Source organism: Rutidosis leptorrhynchoides, chromosome 1, assembly GCF_046630445.1.
Source record: "Rutidosis leptorrhynchoides isolate AG116_Rl617_1_P2 chromosome 1, CSIRO_AGI_Rlap_v1, whole genome shotgun sequence".
Classification (NCBI taxonomy): Eukaryota; Viridiplantae; Streptophyta; class Magnoliopsida; order Asterales; family Asteraceae; genus Rutidosis; species Rutidosis leptorrhynchoides.
In genome coordinates this window covers 632,789,141-632,796,378 of record NC_092333.1, presented here as the reverse complement: position 1 = coordinate 632,796,378, position 7,238 = coordinate 632,789,141, and the positions used below count along the sequence as shown (strand labels likewise).

The following is a 7,238-nucleotide window of genomic DNA, read 5'->3' as shown; positions in this document are numbered from 1 at the left end:
ATGCCAGTCTTTGAAAGTGCGCTGTTTTACCCTGTTTTGTACATAAGATAAACTACAAACATATATATATATATATATATATATATATATATATATATATATATATATATATATATATATATATATATATATATATATATATATATATATATATATATATATATATATTATATAAAACCTTTATTTACTAAAACAATTTAAATGAATAATTTTTTAAAATTTTGTTTCCTTTTACTTTAGGTAGTTTCGGTACGTTTACCTAGTCCGTCCCTCGACAAAATTTAAAATTTGTCGTTTTTAAAGCGATTGTTTTAAAAGCAAAGATTTTTGGGTTTTTTAATTTTTTGGTATACTTTAGATCAATAATATTAAAAATAATGATAACAAAATTTTTCGCCCCGCCGTCGGTAAAGCAATTTCGGTTCCATGACCTAGTCTTTAACTTACGATGAATTTTAGAAATCATTTTTTTAAACTTAATGAAATAAAGTAAATTTTGTTTTTAAAATCACACAAAACTTAAATTTAAAAAGCGTATTAATTTCATACAAACCTACAAAACAAAATAAAATTCAGAACGGGGGAAAGAAAACTAGTTCTTTAGTGTCTGCTAGTGGAAAAGACCAATCGGATTCCATTATCGGAACTACACGAGAACAGAACAAATAACTATAGACAGCATTATTTCTTAGAACATTTGAATCTCCCCACACTTAGGTAGCTGTGGTTTTGAAATTGTGATTAACTTCATCGTCAATTTCTCTTGGACCATAATTAACTTGCATATCTGTAACTTTTGCTTTAAGCCATTGGTCGGATTCCTGTGTAATATCCACAAATTCAACTAGTTTCGCCTTTTCTTTAGGCGATAGATTGGATACTAACCGGTTACACAGCTTAAAGTTCCCCTTGGTTCTAGCATCGCGAATCCGTTTAATAAGTTTCTTCATTGAACTGTTAATAACGGGGTCATTTAATTTCGTATCAACAATGGGGTTCTTTGTTATCATGTCATCATTAGGTGTTACTTCATCTTCCCCACACTTAGGCATTTTATTATTGTTAAGCACTACCGTTGGATTTGGTAAAACAATATGCTTCTCATCGATCGTTTTTATTGGTTCAAATGTTTTGGTTGGTGGAGATTTAGCCTTTCGACTCACAAATGTGACCGATTTGTCACCATCACTAAGTGTCATTCTACCCTCTCTTACATCAAATAACGCCCCGGTGGACGCTAAGAATGGTCGACCTAAAATTAGAGGAATGTTTGAGTCCTCTTCTATGTCAATGACAATAAATTCGACTAGAAAGGTTAAATTACCTACTTGAACGGGTAGGTTGTGTGACGACCCGGAAATTTCCGACTAAATTTAAACTTTATTTTTATATTATTCTGACACGATAAGCAATGTTTGTTAAGTTAAATCTCAAGGATTTTAAACTATGTTTATACATTCATTTAAACCTCGACCAAATTTCAATGATTCACGAACCATTAAATGAACATATATGAATATGTATGTATATGTGTATATGTTATAAATTGAAAATGTCAACAAAGTATTTAAAAGTATAATGCTTTATATGAACGTATTTGTTTCAATATGATTATCGACGAAATTAAAAAAAAATATATTAAATGATTGAATTATCAGAAACATTGAATTATGATTACAAGTCTCTGTTGAGAGGTCCACTATGATTTGAGAAATCTATTCCTCTTAACGATATTCGGAATAATTTGTAAAGCTATTTATAAATAAAAATAAAAAGTGTCATTTACGAAAGTTAGACAAAAGCTAGTGGAGAATTGGTTTCCATAATATTCTATTAATCTATTTTCAAACGTACAAAAACGTTTTCAGTTTAAAAAAAAACTTTATTATTAAACTTTTATAAATATCTAGAATCACTTTTGACAACTCATTACTTAACCAGTATAATAAATATAACGATATTTATATTTTATTTCATTAAATATATATAACGATTTAAATTAATATAATATATATTTATACGCATATTATACATACATAGTTTTTATACTTTTACTATACTTTAACTTTACCTTTACTTTATTTTTACTTTACTTTAACTTTAATAATTCACTTTAATAATTCATACTTTAATAATTCACTTTAATAATTCATACTTTAATAATTCACTTTAATAATTCATACTTTAACAATTCACTTTAATAATTCATACTTTAATAATTCACTTTAATAATTCATACTTTAATAATTCACTTTAATACTTCATACTTTAATAATTCACTTTAATAATTCATACTTTAATAATTCACTTTAATAATTCATACTTTAATAATTCACTTTAATAATTCAAAAATCTATTATAAATAGAATTCAATAGGTTTCATTATTTCATAGAAACTTGAAAATATATTTCTCTAAACTCTCTCAATCGATTTACATATATATATATATATATATATATTTGCTCTGTATTATTTCAAGATATTATTAGTATACATAAAATATTACGACGGAGTGATGTCCGAGTGATTTCAAAATAGTTTTTTGAATGAGCCGAAGCTAAGGAAATTATGGGTTATAGCTATGGAAGTGATGGGTATGGTTCATGGGTATGCTCGTGAGGTCAATCTAGTGTTTATCATCTCCGTTGTGTCTACGTACTTTCCTGCAATATGGAATCTCAATATTGATATGTGAGCACTCATAACTTAACTTTTATATATCAATAGTGTATCCCTGACTAGTGCTCGAGTATATAGGATTATGCATGCTTGTACATTCGATATTGTCCTTAGATAGGTTTGTTGAATCCTGAATTAGATACATATGCTACTGAGATAGGGTATATGATATGCATGTCATTGGAAAGCTAGCGAAAAATTAAGAACTTTTCATTTAGATATCGAATGGTTTCGATGAACGGATTTGAAGTTATAGTTAACTGAATTTTAGTATTATTGTTAAAATGATTATTATTACTATCGTCGTTATTATTTTAATAGAAATATCATTGTTATTATAAAATATCATTATTACTATTATGTTAGTATTATCATTTTATCATAATAACATTTTTAGTAAATATAAATATTGTTATTTTTTTATAGAATAATAATAATTATTATTACAAAATAATACAACTTTTACTTATTATTATTATGATCAATATTATTTTATCAAATAAATAGGGGATACAAAGATATTTTTCACCACGCGTAATATAATTACATTAATAATACTTACCACTATAGTTTTAAGATATTAAGTGAACTTTATAAATTTTACTACTTAAGATATATAAAAGTATATTTTATCATATATAAACGTTAATATAAATTTTTATTAATAAATGACTTTTATTATTATAAAATCTAATAAATATATTTAAATATATAAAACGACTATAGTTAAGTTATATAATAAACACGTATAAATTTTAGAAGTCATTTTGGGTCAAGTTGACTTTTGTTGACTTTTGCATATTAGTCTCGAGCATTAGGATTGTGGTACACTATGACTTGACCAAAAATTGTTAGACAAATATTGACCAACATATAAATATATATAATTAATATAGGTTCGTGAATCCGAGGCCAACCTTGCACTTGTTAAATGACGTTATATGTATTTTTACTACGAAATACAGTATGGTGAGTTTCATTTGCTCCCTTTTATATATATTTTTGGGACTGAGAATACATGCGCTGTTTTTATAAATGTTTTACGAAATAGGCACAAGTACTAAAACTAATTCTACGTGGGTTTAAACCAGAAATATACCCTTAGTTTGGTAACATTAAACTACTTGTCTATGTACGGTAGGCGCGAATCCTAAAGATAGATCTATTGGGCCTGACAAACCCCATCCTGACTATGGGATGCTTTAGTACTTCGAGGTTATTTTAAACACACCTGATCTGGTGTACTTCAGAGGGTAAAACATGAACATTAAGGCTTGTTACCGGGTGCTTACAACTTATAGAATACTTTTATACACTTACGAGTGTACATATATTTATAAACGGAAATCTTGTGGTCTATTAATATATTGAAATGATTGTTATGATAAACCTATGAACTCACCAACCTTTTGGTTGACACTTTAAAGCATGTTTATTCTCAGGTATTAAAGAAATCTTCCGCTGTGCATTAACTCATTTTAAGGATATTACTTGGAGTCATTCATGGCATATTTTGAAAGACGTTGCATTCAAGTCATTGAGTTCATCAAGATTATTATTAAGTCAATTATAGTTGGATGTATTATGAAATGGTGTGCATACCGTCAATTTTTGTTGTAAAGAAAGTTTGTCTTTTAAAAACGAATGCAATGTTTGTAAAATGTATCATATAGAGGTCAAATACCTCGCGATGTAATCAACTATTATGAATCGTTTATAATGTATATGAACGGGTCCTTTCAGGTTGTCAGCAATTCCAACTGGGTGTTTAATGGTTTGATCAAAGAGTCTAACACTCATTTTTTTTGGACTTAACTTACCTACTCCTAATCTCTTATATATTGAAAGAGGCATAACACTCACACTCGCACCTAAATCTGCTAGTGCATCATACATGACACAATCACTAAGTAGATAAGGAACAATAAATTCACCCGGATCACCCAACCTGGGTGGAGGTTTCGGTGGAACTGTCTTCACCGGGTTTATTTTTACTTTTTTTGTTTCTTGTACCTTCTTATTCTTCTTCTTCTTTCCAGAGGTATCACAAACTTTATTACCTATTACTTGCTCATACTCAACTCCTTTTCTTGGAAACGGGATGGGTGGTCTGTATGGTGCCACCACTGGCTTTACATACTCGGGTGGTGGTGGTGTTGTTGTAACTTCTTCATTGTTACTCACATCTAAAACCTTCCCATCTTCTGATGCTGGTTTTCCAGAATTCGTTGATACCATATTAACATTCTCATTTCGAGGATTTACTTCAGTATCACTAAGTAGCTTTCCTTGTTCCCTCTTACTCATCAAGCTAGCAAGTGTACCTATGTGTTTTTCTAGATTCAAAATGGAAGCTTGTTGAGTTCTTAATGACTGATAAAACCTCTCATTCGTTTGGGTTTGAGATGTAATAAATTGTGTTTGAGATTCCATTAGCTTTGCTATCATTTCTTCCAGATATGGCTTTTTCTCTTCGGTTTGTTGTGGAGGTTTATATAAGCCAGGTCTTTGTTGATTGAAAGTGTTGTTTTGAGTTGATTGGTTATTCGGACCTTGTTGGTTATATGAGTTATTGTTGGATCCATTTGGATTGTAAAGAATGTTTTGATTTCGATTAAAGTTTGGCCTTGGCGGTTGATAATTATTTTGATAATTATTTCTCAGCCTTTGGTTCATGTAGGAAACATTCTCTCTTTGTTCCATGGTTTGCTCGATGTGACAATCTTTCGTTAAGTGTAGTCCACCGCATTGCTCATAACTGATTCGTATTGCGTGAATATCTTTAGTCATCTTTTCCATTCGTCTCTCGAAAGCATCTATTTTTCGGAAACGGAATCAAAGTCATGGCTAGAATCGGCTCTAGCTGCTTTAGATGAACGAAATATATCTTTTTCCTGATGCCACTCATGTGAGTGGGAGGCTGTATTATCAATTATCTTGTGAGCTTCAGTTGCGGTTTTCTTCATAATGGAACCACCAGCTGCTGTGTCGATGTCTTTTCGTGTAGCAACGTCGACACCTTGGTAGAATATTTGTACTATTTGATAAGTGTCTAAACCATGTTGAGGACACCCTCTCAACAATTTTTCGAATCTTGTCCATGCCTCATATAGAGTTTCATTTGGCTTTTGCAAGAACGTAACAATTTCTCCTTGAAGTCTCACAGCTTTAGATGCCGGAAAGAATCTTTTAAGAAATTTCTCAACTAAAACATCCCATGTGTCAATCGCCCCTTCAGTTAACGATTCTAACCAATCTTTGGCTTCTCCCTTTAAAGTCCAGGGAAACAACATGAGATAGATCTGTTCATCCTCAACTTCTCTGATTTTAAATAGAGTACAGATCCTATTAAAGGTTCGAAGATGTTCGTTTGGATCTTCTTTTGGCGTACCACTATATTGACATTGATTAGTTACCATGTATAGGATTTGTCCTTTGATTTCATAATCTTGCGAATTAACATCTGGCTTAATAATGGCGTGACCTTGGCCAGTGCGTGTGGCTCTCATTCGGTCTTCCATACTTAGAGGTTCCTGATTTTTCATGATTGAATTTATTGAATCTGAATCACTAGAGGATTCTAATTTAATGGTTTCTTCCTCTACAATCTCCGGTTGAATGATTTGTGGTTCAGGAGGAATATTTAGTGGTTCAGGATCTCTGAATTGTCCTTGAATATCCTCCGGGTTCTCAATTGTGAGGTCGGGTTCAAAAAATGGATTATCGGAAGTTTGAGTTGGAGTACTCGTTCAACTAGATGATGATTCTAAAGAAAAATCAACGGTGACAATATTGGCTAGATGTCTTGATCGAGTTACAGGTGGTGAACGTATGAAAGGTGGTGAACGTTTTGCTCGGTGCATTCACTGAATATCCTATTAGTTATAAAGATAAAAATTATATAAGTTATTAAATTAATAGACTTTTCGGATTTTGCTCACGTTTCGAATAGCCAATAGATGCAGCATGTAGCCAGGACCCTTTAAATCAGAAGCCCACAACTCGCCACTAACAAATGCAACTATTACTACGAACCAGAAAATTTTGGATGTCTATCAATTTAACCGCTTAAAATAATTTTTCGTCGACATTTTGAAGATAAAATCTATGTCCTAAAAACTAGATCGTCGAGAAATAAGAGAAAGAAAAAGAGCGTCGAAAAATAAGAGGTGAAAAACAAACGTCGAAAAATAATAAAAAGAAAGTAAAGCGTCGAAACTTAAAAGTCTAAAAACTAAATATTAAAACTTGCGTCTAAAGGTATTAAAGCTTAAAAGAAATTCTATATCAAAAACGGTAATTACTTAAAAAGCACAAAAATCTATTAAAAACTAGAGCGATAAGCGACATCGTAAAATTCTAAAGCGTCTAAATCTAAATCTAAAGAAAAAGCACTTAAGGGATTTTACGGCAAAGCCTAGAAATCTAGAAATATAAAATAACTACGGCAAAAACTAAGTTTAAAACTAATTACGAACGATAAATATACAAATTACGATTAAACGATAAAAATACAAATTATAACTAAAAATGATAAAAATACAAATTTTATAAAAAT

At 30.4% G+C, this 7,238-nt stretch overlaps 1 non-coding gene across 1 annotated transcript; it reads left to right on the top strand.

The window, feature by feature from the left end:
* Nucleotides 1-5,734: 5,734 nt before the first annotated feature.
* LOC139886954 (small nucleolar RNA R71) lies at nucleotides 5,735-5,841 on the top strand. The gene has a single exon (XR_011772810.1). It is a non-coding gene; the product is annotated as a small nucleolar RNA R71 (small nucleolar RNA).
* The last annotated feature ends 1,397 nt before the right edge of the window (nucleotides 5,842-7,238 follow it).